The 17027-nt window shown below is 50.6% G+C and overlaps 1 protein-coding gene across 2 annotated transcripts in view; it reads left to right on the top strand.

The window, feature by feature from the left end:
• Positions 1-1498: 1498 nt before the first annotated feature.
• The window catches only part of FAM83H (family with sequence similarity 83 member H), a 28084-nt gene continuing 12555 nt past the window's right edge, over positions 1499-17027 (top strand). Inside the window, exon 1 of one of the 2 annotated variants that reach the window (XM_053394978.1) lies at positions 1499-1601. The gene's annotated coding sequence lies outside the window, so the exon portion shown is untranslated. Of the gene's footprint in view, positions 1602-6722; positions 6964-17027 lie in introns of those variants that run through there. The other variant, XM_053394980.1, reaches the window with a different exon arrangement.

Genomic DNA, 17027 nt, shown 5'->3' with positions numbered 1-17027 from the left:
CTGCTCGGTGGCGGCGGCCCTTTCCCTCCGGGGTCCCGGGACTCCCCTCCTCCCTCGCCGCTCCTCCCTCTCGCCGCGCGCAGCGTCGCCGGGCAACGGCAAAAGGGGCGGAATGCGCATGTGCGGCTTGCCCGGCGGGCGGAGAGGCCACGCCCCTTCCCGGGCGCGGAGTTGGGAGGGAGACTTCGGGCGCGTCCCGACGTGACAACGCCGCGCCCGCCCGCCCGCCCCGCCGTTTCCTGCGCACGTGAAGCGGCGATGTTCGCGAACGAAACGTCCCGCCTCGCTGCTGCGGCGGCGGAACCCGTGTCGGCGCCCGCGGAGCCCCTTCGCGAGCCAAGCGGGACGGGACGGAGGCAGCTCCGCCGGGGCCTCCGAGCTTGGGGGCTGCGCGGCGGGGGCGCAGCGCACTCGCGCTCCGTGTCGCCCCTCGGGGCGGCAGCCCTTTTCCAGGCGCCTTTTAGCGGCCCTTCGGAGACCCTGCCCCGGCCCCCGTCGTGGCCCTTTCCCGGCAGCAGCGGCCCGCCTGCCTCGCCGGAGACCCGGCAGGGCTGCGCGGCGGGACTCCGGGCTGGGCTGTCCGGCGCAAGGGCGCCTCCTGCTGCCCAGGCCGGAGGAGCGCTGGCTCCGCCCGCGGGCGCCCAAGCGGCGGGGCGGGGCTGGCCAGGTGGGTGAGTGAGTCACGGAGCCCGAGCAGGTCAGCCCGGCAGCCCCGGAAAGCGCCCCGCCCGCTGGGCGGAAGCCCTGGGGCTCCTGCCCGGGAGGCGCGGCTTGGCCGGGAGCCCTGCTGGGAGCCCCGGCCCCGGGAAGGCGTCGCCCGCCGGCTGCTGCCTCTGTCCACGTGCCGCGGAGCCAGCCCCTCGCCCGCATGAGAGATCGTTAACCAATAAAAAAATAAATTGCAAATAGAAAAGGTTTTTGCGCGGGGAACAATAGTAGTCTCCTTTGTAAGGATTCGTGGAATGGGACTCTGGGCACGTGAAAAGGGCCGCGAACAGTTGGAAGGGATCCCAAGGCTCATCTAGTCCACCCCCGCAATGCTGGACTGGTAGCCTCGCAAACGCTCCTCCTCCTCCGAGCAAAGCACTCTTGCCCAGCCCCAGGATTGTTGGCTCCCCACGACGTGGGTGCTCTCGCCCTGAGCCGCCCCACCGGAGCCCGACACGCGTTTTTCTACGTGGGAATACTTTCCCTGTAGGACAGCCTCCCGTCCGCCGGAGCGCGCGAGGGGGTTTCCCCTTCAGGGACTGCCCGGCGCTTTCCTTCCCCTCGAGCGGGGTCCCCGGAGGCGGGAGGGGCCGCGACGAAGCCCCGTCCCCCGCGGGCAGGGCAGGGCAAGCCGGGCCAGGCGAGGGCGGAGGCGCGGGAGGCGGAGGCGGCGCATCAGGAATGTGCCGAGCGAGCGAGCGAGGGAGGCGCGCCTTATCTCTCTCTCCCCCTCGGGCCGACTTGGCCGGCCAACTTCGCTCCGCGCCCCGCGCTGCCCTGGGTGGAGCTTGGCTCCCGCCTGCGCCGAGGTGAATCAGGCGTCGCGGGAGGAGAGGCAGCGCCGCCCGCTTGCCGGAAAGAGGACCCGCGCCTGCCCCGGCTCACCTGGCAAGGTAAGGCGGGCGCCCCCGACGAGGCCGCCGGACGCTTGGCCGCCCGGCCGCTCCAGCAGGCGCTGCCAGGCGGGCCGGCGAGGGGGCTCGCCCGGTGGGGCCGCGGCCGGAGCGGCAGCCGGGAAGGGCCGGGATCCCGGGCCCCTCTTTCGCGGCGTCTCCGTTTGCCGTCGGGGAAACGGGGCCACCGGCCGCGCGGCATGGGCGTCGGGCCGAGACCCGCGGCGGACGGGCGGTGCTCTCGAGGGGCCAAGGCCGGGAGCGGAGGCCGGCGCGGCGCGGGGGTGTCCGCCCCCCTCCCGGGCCGAGGGAAGGGGGCTGGGCAGGGCCGAGGAGCGTCTGCCTGCCGCGGGACTGGACTGTCGGGGCTCCTCCGCCGGGCGCAAGGCGACGGGGCCCCGGAGGCCGGAGGGGCGCCAGGCTCCCGGGCCGCGCGAGAGACGGGGCGGCCGCCCGCCCGCCCGCCGGCTGGGAGTGCCGGCTCCTGTCCCGACACGTGCCGTTCGGCGTGCCGGGGCAGGCCGGCGCTGGCTCGTTCGCCCATCGGGGCCCGGCGACCGCGGAGCTCTGTGCGGGGCCGGGTTCCGGCAGGTGCTTGGCCCGGCGAGCTGGGTGCGGCCGCGCTTCGGCGAAGCTCGCCGCCGCCCCGCCTGCCCTTCCCCGGGAGCGGCCGCAAAGCTTCCCGGCCGGGACTCCAGCGGCACTTCGGGAAGCGGGAGGGGGGGGGGCACCTGTCCGAGATGCTGGAGTTGTGAGTCCTGCAGGGCAGGGCAGGGGGCTCAGCTGGATGACCCTTGGGCTCCCTGCCAAACCACGATTCTATGGAGGAGGAGGAGGAACTGCTTACCTGCCTGCTTCCTTCCTTCCTGGCCTCCGCACTTCCAGGGCAGGAGCTGTCCCGGGAGGAGGGCAGGTGGGCCCGCTTGGGTGCGCCCCCCCCCCGCCTGTCCAGCCTCAAGCCAGCAGAGCCTGGCTGAGCAGCAGCTAAGCTGGCCCTGGGGGTCATCGGACCCCCCTCTGCTTGCCAGGGCCCCCCAAAACATTTGCAGGCCAGTGTTCCTCTGAACACCCCCCCACACACACACTTTATCTGGGCTTCAGCTTCTAGCAAGAGAAGTGGGAGAATGGTGGGTCTGTCTCCCAAGATGGAGGAGGAGGGAAGAAGGGGAGCTGCCCCCTGCAGGCACCTGTGAAGCCCCCTCACCTGCTTTCCCTCCCCCCCCCCCACGTCATTTTGCTCTGGCTAACTTTGAATGAACCGTAGTGGTGTCTTGAGTGTAATTTAATTTTTGAATTGAAAGAAGAAATGGGTATAATGGTAGAAAAACAATCACAAAACAATAAGAAAAGCCAAACTGAGCATCCTGCTCTCAAGGTCGCCAGCTGAGGCTCTGATCTGATTGCAGATCTCGTCCCAGGCGAGAGCAGAGAGAGGGGCTGGGGCTGAGCATTGGGGCTGCTACCAAGACCCTCCCACTCGCCCCCCTGCAAGATGCATTTTGGAGCAGGACTTCCACAGAGACTATCAGGGGCAGGGTGAGATTCACGCAAGAGGAGCCATTGCCTCAAGTTAACACCAGTTTTCTGTCTTGGTGAGAGCTGCAAAATGCACAAGTTGCACACTTTGGAGCCAACCTGAGCTGACTGGTTGGAAGGCCCCATTCTGCCCCATTGCATTTGTGCCCCTTTCTTGGGAGCCAACATAGCAGTTGCCATCTCCTGTGTAGCCGGATTAGAAAACAGAGTCCCCCTATGGGTTTTTTAACTTTTTTAGTTATAATTTCTAGTACAGTGCTACCTCAGTTTACGAACTTAATTGGTTCCGGAAGTCCGTTCTTAAACCAAAACTGTTCTTAAACCAAGGTGAGCTTTCCCTAATGAGACTTCCCGCCACCGGTGCCCTTCCACCGTTCGGATTCCGTTCTTAGACCGAGGTAAAGTTCACAAACCAGGACACTATTTCCAGTTTTGCGGAGTTTGTAAACCAAATCGTTCTTAAACCGGACTGTTCTTAAACCAAGGTACCACTTAGACCCAAAGTCTAGACCCATTCTAGACCCAAAGTCTAGAATGTATTACAGATCTATTTGGCCACCTTTTTGTCTATGCTCCACACCAGTATTTCATACATGTGTTGTGTGATGATTTTGTTTTATGCTTGGTTTTCAATTTCAATTTTTAAAAGTAACGTTTTAGGATTGTGTTGTGAGGTAGTCAAAAGGATATTTTGTGGAACTGGATATTGTGGAACTAGAAAAGGTTCAGAAAAAAAGTGGGGTGAGAGGGAACCTTCTTTCATATGAGGTGGACATGTAGAAAGGTAATAGTATATTGCGAAATGATTTATAATGAGTTGAAAAAATGTTTAAGATTATTATTCCCCCCCCCCAAAAAAACCCTGAGTCCTTTTTACAGGGAATAATCTAGACAGAAATTCCTAGGTGTCAGAAAAGGTTATTTATGTGTGCAACAACTACGGCCCATGTTTTGTTAGCCTAAAAATGGAAAGTGAGCGTGGTTCCAACTAAAGAGGATTGGCAGCTTAAGATGATAGAATATGCAGAACTTGCAGATTTATCACATAGAATAGGACAGCCAGAAGGACATATATTTAAAGAAGAGTAGAAAACATTTATTGAATATATGGGAAATAACTACACAGCTGAAAACGCAGGCAGCATTAAGAGAAATTCAACAGTGTATATAATATTTGATTGATGTAAAAGTGGAAAACGGATTTCAATGGTTATAGTAAAATATGCAGGAACATATGATATGTAAAATGAACCATGCAAGGAGAAGAAGAGAAGTCTTTGGATATTTTGATGTTTGTAAAATGTTTATTTTGAAATGTAAAATTGAAAACTTAATAAAAATTATTCTAAAAGAAAAGAAAAGAGTGGGGGTGGAGCAAGTCCTCTAGGAGGAAAGGTTGCAATATTTGGGGCTTTCTAGCGAAGGGGGAGTAGTGATAGATTTGAACAAGGGGTATAAAATTATGTGCATTGGGAGGAAGTGAATAGGGAGAGGTCTTCATCTGTTTTAAAACTGGAGCTTGGAGTTGTCCAGTGCAGCCAAATGTTGGAAGATTTCAGGACGTACGAAAGGAGGTACTTTTTGCATCGCAGTATTGAATGGGTTCCTGCAAGGTGTAGCTTTGGCCACCAACTTGGATGGCTTTACAAGAGGATGGAGGAGGAGGAGGCCAGTTGTTGGGAATCACAGGCAGGGAGAACAGGGCTGCCTTCTGGTCCTGCTAGCAGCCCACCTCCAGCTGCACATGAGGGAGTGCCCCCCCCCATTTATAGCTCTCCAGATGGCTGTATTTGTTTATTGGCACAGAGGAGCCGATCTGTCTTATAAGAGCAGGATGACCGAGGCAAAGGCAGGTTGGCTGCCTCATCTGCTGTTTGTGAGAAGCAGGGCAATCCACTTTTGTGAGCGCTGCTTCCTCTTCAGGCTCCTCTGTGGCTTTATTTATTTGCTGGCCAGGTTCTTGGTTGCATCAGGAGCTGAAAGGAGGGACACCCGACCGTTACAGGGAACTTGCCAAGGGCTCCCACCTTGGCCTGGCGCCCTTCTCCTTGCCCACCACCCGCCAGGAGGCTGCTCTTAGCCTGCTCTCAGTCATTGGGTGGGAGGAGCCAGTGTGAGTTGGCACCTGGGTGTGCGTGGCCTGGTGGGTGACCAAGACTGTGCCCCTTCAGCCCCAGAACAAGAGGGAAGTGTGCACACCGTTCATAAGACCCCACATTTCCTTGGAGGCTAGCAACTTGTTGTGTTAAACCCAAAGCTGAGGTGGTTAAGGTGCCAAATTCTGCACCAGCCTTTGAAATGTGAAGCCTCAAATGTGTCCACAGAATGTAGGCGGAGGCCTCTAAAGTGAAGGAGAAGTTATATGTGTCATGGCTGCCTGGAAACTCTGTGGTTAACGTGGCCTTGGGATAATTCTGCCCTCTCTATGCAGGCCCCCAAGCAAACCCCCGCTTAGGTCATTGGCTTCAGAGGTGCTGGGTGAGCTCATTTCGTGTGTGAGGAAGGCGGAGAGGGGTCTGCTTGTCCCACGGGGGGAGGGGGTCTCTGTCTGGCCACCAGCTGCTTCCCCAAGACCCTCATGTAAGAGGGAACAGTCCTGTGGCATCCCACTCCCCCTTCGCCCATCACGCCCCTGCTTGGTGGGAAGTGGGGCTCCGGCCCCCTTGGGGAATTTCCAAGAGAGGGGTATGAGGGCATGTGGCTGCACAGGAAGTAGCACCCAGAGGAATGCAGGGCTGTGTTTGTGGGGGAAAGGCCCAGCGGGGGGGGGGGGTTGCTCCATGAGCCCCCTGCTCAGAGCAAGGCAGACCTGCTTCCCTGGCCTCCTGCCTCGGAGGAAGAGCAGGGAGCTGAATTTTGCACTCCCAGGGGCAGCCCTGGCACATGTATTGCTGGAAGGATGGCGAGCAGCTGCCCACCCCATGCCTACCATGTCCCTAGCCCAAGGGCAGAAGGCTGGCCACTGTGAGAGCAGGATGGTGGCCTAGATGGGCCACTGGTCCGATGTCCTTATGTCTCGTCTTCAGATGAAGAGCTCAAGGCCACCCTGAGCCGCAAGCAGGACCACCCTCACCTGGGAGGGGGGCGTTTCGGTGCTGTGCTGGGACTGGGAGGTTTCCGACCACCAGATGCCCGCCTGTGTTCGGTGGGGCAGTGGCATTTGCTGGCAAGTTGGCCTTTCCAAGGCAGCCTGTATTCCTGAAGAAGCTTGACTTGCTGGGTCAGGAGATTCCCCCAGCTGCTGAGGCCAACCAGCCGCACCCCTAGAGGCAGGTGTGAGGGGAGGCCATCCTTTGGCTTCCAGCAATCCTCTCTCTGGCTGTGCTTGGGCCCAGCCAAGGGCTGCCTCCCCCTACCCCACCCTCTCTCTCAGTTTCCATGCAGCTGGGTGTGTCTGAAGCTGCCAAGCCAGTTTCGCAAGGGAGCACCCGGTGGTGCTGGGAACCAGCCGCAGCAGCTGCAGCACGTAGCAACAGGCCCTGCTGGTACAGGCCGGGACAGGAAGGAGCGGCTCCAGAGCCCAGCAGACGAGGCCCTGGCAAGAGCCCGGGCTCTGGGGCTGGCGGAGGGGCTGCCAGGAGGGAGCCCACTGCGCGACCATCTTGCCAGAGCAGGTAGCCAAGCCAGGGGCGGAAGGAGACTTTCTGCTTGAGGGAAGCCGTCCTGAAGCACAAAGGCCAGCGGGACCCCAGTCAGCAAAGCCAGGCGGGTCCCCTCCGGTGGGCACAGGGCACCTCTGGAGCTTGCCTTCAATGCTCGGAGTTGGCTTGGCTCCCCCAAGAGCCTGGAGCCGAGCAGTTTCCTCTTGTTCTTGGCAAGCTGGAAGGTGAGCAGCCAGAATCAGGAGGGGCTGCACTTTGTGTGTCCCCACCCCAACACCCCTCCTTTCTCACTGGGTGTACATTTAGTGCCAGCAACACTGAGCACTGAGGAAAACCTGGAGCTCCCAGTCTTAAGCGCACTGGAAATGGCAAGGTCTGAGAGGCTTCTGGGAACACAGGAAAGGAATGAAGGAGGTTTTTTTGGGGGGGGCAGCTGGCCAGTGCATGGCCAGGGAAGCCGCTGCATGAGCAATGGGCTGTTGGTCAAGTATAGTGATGTTAAATTCTCAAGAATAATCTTTTGGAGAATATTCTTGAGAATATTCTCAATCAATGAGAATATTAGTGAATTTTCATTTAAAATAGGAGAATTTTAATGCATTGAAAATGATATAATAAGGTGATGGCACCAGTAATTGTCATGTTAAGGTTTCGTATGAGGAAACTCAGTAGTTAAATCATATTTTATTCTTCCTTTAGAACATGTACATGTTATAGGACAAGTCAAAAAATACAATTGGCATGTTAAGGTTTGATACAAGTAAATTCAGTAATAGGCTATCTTGTGCTTCTGATAGTTCTAACACAGTAACTGTTTTGGTGACTAAAACACAGCTTGTTAAATAAAACTATATGCATACATATAAAAAAGAAGCCATTGACATTAAATACATTATCATTATATGATAATATATTTCAGTATGTCAGTCTCTGATAAATATCACCATGTACTATTGAATGGCACTGCAAAAACCAGTTACTGGCACTAAATAAAAATATAGAAATGTCAACTGTTTAAATCAAGGCCACCTCACATGCTGTTACACATAGTCCTAGGTACTTTAAGTGTATAAAGCATTAAAACTACCTTCTGTAAAAAATAAATATGTATGGTCACTGTATGGCCAAGGGTATAGAATTGCTAAGAATAAGGTCATGGGGAGTACATGGAAGGAGAAGGACCACCAGAAGCCCGACATGTGATCCCCGAGAACCAATGGGTGTGTGGGGGAGTATTAGTAGGGAGACGAGAACTAGCCGGGTTGACGAGGGACGACGAGTTTGCCCAAACCAAAATCAGGGAACTCAGGGGCACGGGGGAAAACCATAGGGGTTTTGAGGAGAAAGAAGGGGTACTGTATTACAGGGGGGCACTGTACGTACCAGGGGATGACTTGAGGAGAAGGGTACTCAAACAACTCCATGATAACCCGACGGCGGGGCATTTCGGTCAACACAAAACCATGTTGCTTGTCACCAGGCAGTTCTGGTGGCCAAGAGTGAGGGAAGATGTACGGGAGTACGTACGAGGGTGCGACTGCTGCCAGAGAGCGAAGGGGGAGAGGGCGGCGCCCGCGGGGTTACTGGAACCCTTACCCATACCGGGAAGACCATGGGAGGTGGTATCCATAGATTTTATGACCGATTTGCCCAAGTCAAGGGGCAAAACAGCCATCATGGTGGTTGTCGACCTGTTAACAAAAATGTGCCATTTTATCGCTTGCTCGCATGCGGTGACGGCAGAGGAAACTGCCAGGCTGTTTGTGGATCACATCTTCAGGCTGCATGGCGCCCCCTTGAGGGTTTTGTCCGACCGAGGGAAGCAATTTACTTCCAGGTTCTGGAGGAAGCTCATGAGCTTGCTGCAAGTCGAGGTGAGCTTCTCGACGGCCAGACACCCGGAGACCAACGGGCAAGCGGAAAGAGCGAACAGTATACTCCAACAATACCTACGCTGCTATGTCAGTGAGAGACAGAACGATTGGGTGGAGAAACTAGCGCTGGCCGAATTTGCGTACAATAACGCGGAACATGTGTCCACGGGAATGAGCCCGTTCATGGCCAATTATGGGTGTCACCCCAGGGCCTTCCCAGGGGAAGGGGAGGAGAGGTGGAGTGTACCGGCAGCAGAGCAGTTTGTGGAAGAAATGGAGGCCTTACACCAACAACTTAAGATGAACTTGGAACGGGCCAAGGAAGTGTACAAGAGGCAAGCAGACAAGCACCGTAGGGAAGGGGAAACCATACGGGTTGGGGACCGGGTGTGGTTGTCAACCCAAGGGTTACCGTTCAAGGGAGGTTGCAAGAAGTTGCGACCAAGGCGGCTGGGACCTTTTGAGGTGACACAGCAGGTTAATCCCGTGGCCTTCAGGCTCAAGTTGCCGACCAGCATGAAACTACACCTGGTGTTCCATAGGTCTTTACTCTCTCCATATAGGGAGGGACTGAAATTTCCAGGGCGAGAGAGAGAGGTCCCCACACACCCACACGTAGAGGAGAGGGAACTTAGTAGTCAAGCCACGAAAATACTCGATTCAAGATGGCGAGGAGGACAGGTGGAGTATTTGGTGGCTTGGGAGGGGGAACCCGAGTCGGAAAACACGTGGGTTCCTGCGGAAACCATCAGGGATGAGTATCTCCGGGGGGAGTTTCACAGCAGGTTCCCAAGGAAGCCCAAACCAACAGTGAGGTTCTGGGAGGAGCAATTTGGCACCACAGATGAGGAAGAAGATTTTATGGGGTTTCCGGCCTCCGAAGAGGAGGGAGGAGAGGTATCCGAGGGAGAGGAATCGGACTGGGAAGATTACCCTGTGCGGAGAGATAGCAGCAGGTGGAGAGCAATGTTTGAATCTTCAGAGGATGGGGATAGCTCCTTCCGGGGTTTCCCCGCATCACCGTCAGAGGAAAGGGAGGAATTTAGGCCAAAGGAATGGGACGGAGGTGAGGGGGGTCCTGGAGGGGAGGTGGATGTCAGGGAACTGCCATCGGAGCCAAGAGTGGAGGTAAGGCTCCCCAACGATGCAGGAGAAGGGACCAGCAGGGAGAGAGAGAACACTTCCTTTGGGGAAGGAAATCGGCGTGACACCAGGAAGAAAGGGGAGCAGGGAAGGACTTCGGAGAGATGGCTCCAAGACTCTTCCACAGAGACCAGCGGGGAGAGCCCAGGACCTCCACTGGCCACGCCCACTCTGCGCAGAAGGCTTCCGCGCAGGGAGGCTAGGCGGAGACTTGGCGTCAAAGAGCTTTTATGTTGGAAGAAGTTCAGGAAACGCCCACTGACGGATTCTGCCAGTGACTGAGACAGCCACGGAGAAAGGGCTGTCCAGCCAGGGAAAGGTTTAGCCAGACAACGTTGCCTAGAGCAGCAGCCCCCTTACGCACGAGCAACCCCAATTCCCTTTACAATTACTTACACTGGCAATATCACAGCTTGACTTATTATTTACTAGATTTTTAAAATGTGGGGTGTAAAACTGATTCTTACATTAGAATTTATAGTTTGTGGAGAATATTCTCCGGAGCATATTCTCGCCTCACCTCACTAGTCAAGTCATCATCCTTTGGGCTCCTGGGGCTCCTGCTGAGGTGGGCAAGGCATAGGGCAGGAGACCCTTGGCAAGGGTCAGGTGTTGCAGGCGTGAGGGATGGGGCTTCCTTTAGCTAAGGGCAAGCAGAACAGGTGTGGCTTCTAGTTAGAAAAAAGCAAGTCCCCTAACCATGAATGCACCCCCTGTGGTACTACAGTGGTACCTCGGGTTATAGACGCTTCAGGTTACAGACTCCGCTAACCCAGAAATATTACCTCGAGTTAAGAACTTTGCTTCAGGATGAGAACAGAAATCGCACAGTGGTGGCAGCGGGAAGCCACATTAGCTAAAGTGGTGCCTCAGGTTAAGAACAGTTTCAGGTTAAGAATGGACCTCCAGAACGAATTAAGTTCTTAACCCGAGGTACCACTGTATAGTTATCCCCCTTTATGGTGGGCCATGGGGAAATGTAGCTGGCTGTTCAGGTGAGAACAAGATGTTCATAAGGTTTGAAATTTTAATGAAACAGCAACGTTCATTTCTCACAGGCCAAATAGGGTGCGCATCCCCCCCTCTCTGATACACATATTGCTGAAACCAGAAATGGAGCCTCAGAATAAAAACGTGAGCCGTGCATTGCCAGAAGAGGCTGGCTCTAAGCAGCGCCTCATAAATCAATGGGGATCTTCGGAGGAAGTCAGAAGTCTTTGCTTCTCTGTAGCCTGTGGGGCATATTTAGCAGTCCTATGGGGCATGTGATAATCACGGCCAGCCAGTACAAATGAAGTTTTGCTTAGGGGGGGGGGGTTCTTACTGATCCTCCCATTGGGGGCTCAAGATAGTGAGTCCTCAGATCTGAACTAAGGGGACATTCTGCCCAAAGTGTCTCAAAACGGCTTTGACTGTCTCCCAACTTGCCACTTGGTCCCCTCACCCCCCCCTTGCCTCCCTCCCTTGTAAGGAGCTGAATCTGAACATGGCCAAGAGCCACCTCAGCTGGCGTGAGCAGATAAGAGACAGGTGGGGGCACTTTCGCTGGAAGAACAGCAAAACCTTTCTGGACCCTCTTGGAACAGCCCCCCGGTCATTTGTATGTCAGCATTATATGCCTGTCTCTCCCTGGGCCATTCAGAATCAAAAGTATTGTAAACCGCCCTGTGATCCTCAGATGAAGGGCGGTAGAGAAATGATGATAATAGGAGTAGTAGTAGTAGTAGACCTGGTGTGCTCAGAGGCCAATAGAGCCAACAGTGATGGAAAGCAAATGGAGAACTGCCTTCAGCTGAAAAAAGGTGGCTGTTGCTGCAGACTTGGACTCCATCTCAGCCCCCCTAACTTTCCAGTTTTAAAATTGTGCTGTGCTTGTCTCAGTGCTGTGACGTCCAAATGGGCCCCACAAATTCTCCATGGAGCAGTCAGGGAACCAGTTTGCCTTGCATCTTCCAGTCTGGGAAGCCTTGGGAGCCCCACGGACTGTCAGAACTGTGGCTCTGAGATGTGTGGACCAGGACAGGACGCTAGAATACGGACCTCTGGCCTTGAGGGGCGTTCACAGACCCCACCTGGTATATGGCAGGAGATGCCAGCGTCAGCATGCAGTGAAATGGGGTGGGAGGGGCAGAACTCTGAACCGGATCAGAAGAGAAATATGGACCTGAGGCACCAGTGAAGGAGGAGGGCTGGTGGTGGCGGCCCCCCTGCCAGACACCCGCCCTCACCCACAGCGCCCTGCCCCCAGGGACTCACACGCCAACCAGAGTTCTCTCTTGTAATTCACATACAGCCAGATCTCACCTTATGCTGGTTTTTCATACACAATGACAACTTTATGCAGAAAATTAAAATAATACATTAAAAGGGGTGGGAGAGCAGGAAAACCCACCCACCCCATCCAGAAGGGCTGACTGAGAGCTTGCAGGAGTCCTCATGCAACCTCCCCATTCCCTGGTGGGCGCAGGGGGCAGCATGGCCCAACTGGCAGGGCTGGCCCAATACATTTGAACACCTGAGGTGGACCACAAAATGGCGCCCTTCTCACTGCCAGGGAAGAAGGGGGAAGGAAGAGCTCCATTAGGAACAAGGAGGAAAGAAAGCTCAACCTTGAGACCTGCTGCCCCAGTGGCTGCTGCAGCCAGAGGCCTCCAGAGTGGGATGACTGGGGGGGGTCAGGGAGAACCATTCCAGTCGCCTATTATTATTATTATTATTTTGTCAAAGAATGTGTTTGTGGGAAACCGTTAACTTCTTCTTTTTATGCTTTATTGAAGTTAAAAAGAAACAACAAAGTTTTATCCAGAAAAAAGAAAACAATTGTAGTAATTAAATCAAATCACATTGAATTCTTCTTACATCTATAGCGACTTCCCATCACCCCATCATGCATCCATCGCTTATTCAATCTAATGCACTATTCATTTTCTTTTGTTAATTTTCCTTAATCATTATCCACCCTACCACAGAAGTCATTCAAAGGCCTGCCATTGACATCATGCTATTGCAATATTCCTTATTTTTCATTTTTTTAAATTAAATATTTATTAGTTTTTCACAAATTATAAAAACACAAATCACAACAAAAACATACACACACAAAACACCAAAAAACACCACATGTATAATTTCAAACCCTATTTTCATAAAAGATTTTCCCGACCTCCTCGTACCTCCCCTTACTGCATTCCAATCTCTAATTAATTCTGATCAACAAATCCTTCCCTAATTTCTAATAAATGAATTTTAACCTTTCTTTTCATATTACATAATGGTTACAGCATTCAACCTCATATTTTCCAAATCCACAACGTCTCAACACTCCACAATTTTACAATGTTTCTTAAGATAGTCTTTAAATTTCCTCCATTCTTCTTCCGCTGTCTCTTTTCCCTGGTCTCGGATTCTGCCAGTCTCATATAGTCTATAATTTTCATCTGCCATTCTTCCACGGTGGGTAGTTCTTCTGTCTTCCAATACTTCGCGATCAGTATTCTTGCTGCTGATGTAGCATACATAAAGAATATCCTATCCTTCTTTAACACCAACTGGTCGACCATCCCCAAGAGAAAGGCCTCCGGTTTCTTCGGAAAGGTATATTTAAATACCTTTCTTATTTCATTATAAATCTTCTCCCAGAAAGCCTTAATCTTTGGGCACGTCCACCAGAGGTGAAAGAATGTACCTTCATTCTCTTTACATTTCCAACACTTATTGTCAGACAAGTGGTAAATCTTAGCAAGTTTGACTGGGGTCATGTACCACCTATAAATCATTTTCATAATATTTTCTTTTAAGGCGTTACACGCCGTGAACTTTATACCGGTGGTCCACAACCGTTCCCAGTCTTCAAACATAATGTTATGACCAATGTCTTGTGCCCACTTGATCATAGCTGATTTAACTGTTTCATCCTGTGTATTCCACCTCAGCAGCAAGTTATACATTTTTGACAAGTTCTTAGTTTTGGACTCTAACAGTTCTGTCTCAAGTTTTGATTTTTCTACCTGAAAGCCGTTTTTCCTGTCTGACTTAAAGACCTCCATTATTTGATAATAATGAAGCCAGTCACGCACTTTATCTTTTAGTTTCTCATAACTCTGCAATTTCCATTTGTCCCCCTCTCGTTCCACAATTTCCCAATATTTCGGCCATTTCAGCCCCATATTAAGCTTTTTCACAGCCTTCGCCTCCATTGGCGATAACCACCTAGGAGTTTTATTTTCCAACAAATCCTTATATTTTGTCCAGACATTGTATAATGCTTTCCTGACAATATGATTTTTAAAAGCTTTGTGAGCTTTAACCTTGTCGTACCACAAATATGCATGCCACCCAAAAATGTTATTAAACCCTTCTAAATCCAAAATATTCCTTATTTTTCAAAACAAGTTCTCCTTTCCAATTTGTGGCGATTAATATTCTTGCAGCTACCATGGCGTACAAGAATATTTCCTTTGCTTTTTTAGGTATATCTGTGCCTAGTATCCCCAGGAGGAAAGCCTCTGGGGTTTTTTTATAAAGGAAACCTTAAACATCTTTTTGAGCTTGTTGTAAATGACATCCCAAAATTCCTTTATATTATTACAGTTCCACCACATATGTAGCATTGAATCTTGCACTTCCCCACATCTGCAACATTTACTCGAGGTATTTCTATACATTTTAGATAGTTTTAGTGGCGCTAAGTACCAGCAGAATTGCATCTTCATAAAATATTATTTTGAAGCGTAACATGCGGTGAACTTCATGTCTACCTTCCATAGTTTTTCCCAGGCATCCATAGGGATGTTTTGACTAAAGTCTTGAGCCCATTTAACCATTACTGATTTTGCCTCCTCTTCCTTGACTTCCCAGTCAAGGAGGAGTCGGTCAATTTTGGAGAGAGCTTCAGTTCTTTTTCCAATCTGGAGGGTTCTGTCTCAAAGCCATTTCTTTTGTTGAGTTTAAATATCTCATGAAGTTGGTGATGTTGTAACCAACCTGACAGGTGTGCCCTGATTTCTTCGATTTTTTAAAATTTCAACTGATTTTCTTCTTATATGTTGGCCAATTCCCTTTCATATTTTTTTTCTTCACTGCCAGTGCTTCGGGGGCAATATCTACATGGATTTTTAGGTTTGAGCAGACCTTTGTATTTTGCCCAAATCATATATAGGGGTTTCCTTATAATGTGGTTTTAAAATTTTTGTGTGTACCTTGACCATATCGTATCCTAAGTAGGCATGCCAGCCATAGTGATTGTCATGCCCTTCCATATCTAGAAGGTCTGTATTTTGCAATATACACCATTCCCTGATCCAGGAGAGACACGCTGCCTCATAGTAGAGTTTCAAATCTGACAGGGAAAAGCCTCCTCTTTCTTTAAAATCAATTAATAATTTGTGTTTAATCCTGGGGTTTCCCCCCTGCTAGATATATCTTGAGATGTCTCGTTGCCTGTTTCCCCAATCACAGGAATCATCTGAAATAAGAAAAGCATTTTTGGTAAAACATTCATTTTAATGGTGGATATTCTCCCCCAGAAAGATAAATTTAATCTGCTCTGTATTTCTCGATTTCTTTTTATCTCCATCCAGGTCTTAGTGTAGTTATCTTGAAATAGGTTATTATTTTTTGCCAAGATCCATGTTCCCAAATATTTTCTCTTTTTGCAGATCTTCAACTTCGAGACATTTTCTAGATCAGGGGTGCTCAAACCTTTCCCAAAGAGGGCCAGATTTGATGAAGTGAACATGCATGAAGGCCAACCAAAGTTCTTGAGCTTTTTTTTTTTTGATTGAAGTTGTTAAGTTTTTGAGCTTTTTTTACCATTTTACCCCTAAGTTATGGGGGTCGAATTGAGTCGACCGGTGGGCCAGACTTTGGCCGTGCTTGTTCTAGATCATCTCTTTCCTGTTTAGTTTGATTCTTGACCAAGAGCTTTGTTTTAGAACTGTTTAATTTGAACCCCACTACCTACCCAAAATTCGTTTCTAATACCTTTAATAAACTTTCTTTTGGGTTCTCTGTCATTATAATAAGGTCATCGGCAAACGCCTTTAGTTTATATGCTTTCTCTCCTAATGTTATTCCTTTTATGTTTTGGTCTTCCCTTATTTTTTTATTCAGCATTTCCATTACCAGAATGAATATTAGCGGGGATAGCGGACACCCTTGCCTTGTCCCTTTTCTTATTACACAGTCTTCTGTAATGTTGCCATTGATAATAATCTTGGCCTGTTGATCAGAGTATATAGCCTCAATTCCTTTACAAAACTGTTCACCAAACTCCATTAGTTGCATCATTCTTTTCATGAATCTCCATGAGATATTATCAAAGGCTTTCTCTGTGTCAACCAGCATTAATACTGCTGGTTTGTCAATTCTGATTTCTAAGTATTCCAACACATTGATAACATTTCTGACGTTATTTTGCATCTGGTGTCCAGGGAGAAAGCCGGCCTGGTCTTCGTGAATGTTGTATTTAAGAATCATTCTCAGTCTTTCCGAAAGTATGTCGGCAAATAATTTATAATCATTGTTTAAAAGGGAAATTGGCCGGTAGTTTGAGACAATTGTTAGATCAGTTCCCTGCTTAGGAAATAGGGTTATAAAACTTTCTGTCCATGATTCCGGCAGTTTTTACTATGTTGTTCATCATATCCTTTAATGGTTGGAATAGGGGTTCTTCTAGCTTTTTATAATAGCTTGCGGGTAGGCCATCTGGGCCCAGGGCCTTCCCTGATTTCGCTTTTTAAATTGCCTGTTGAACTTCTAATGCGGTAATAGGAGAATTTAGGAGGCTGATTTTCTCCTTTAGAATCTTTGGTAAGTTGTTCTGCTTTAGGTATTCTTCTTTTTTGTCGTGATTTTCTGTTCCCTCCCTGTATAGCTCTCTGTAAAAACTTACAAAACTTCTGTTTATTTCCTTGGGTCATCTGTTACTCTTTTCTCTGATTTTAATTTTGTTTATGATCCTTTCATTCTGCTTTTGTTTTTTAAGTTGCCAAGCTAATAGCTTGCCAGGTTTATTTGCAAACTTAAAGCTTCCATGTTTTAGCAACTTGATTTTCCATTCTCTTGGTTAATAGTCATTGAGAATTGTGTCTGGAGCATTTTAATATTTTGTTTGATTAGTTCACTGTCCGGGTTATTAAATACCGTATTTTTCGTCCCATAGGACGCTTCGTCCCATAGGACGCACCTAGTTTTTTGGGGGGGAAATAAAGGAAAAAATGTTATCCTTTATTTCCCCGCCAAAAGCAGGTCGGGAAAACCAAACCAGGTCG

Source organism: Podarcis raffonei, chromosome 7 (genome assembly GCF_027172205.1).
Source record: "Podarcis raffonei isolate rPodRaf1 chromosome 7, rPodRaf1.pri, whole genome shotgun sequence".
Classification (NCBI taxonomy): domain Eukaryota; kingdom Metazoa; phylum Chordata; class Lepidosauria; order Squamata; family Lacertidae; genus Podarcis; species Podarcis raffonei.
Note: the sequence above shows the minus strand (reverse complement) of the source record. Positions and strands in the feature narration are given on the sequence as shown.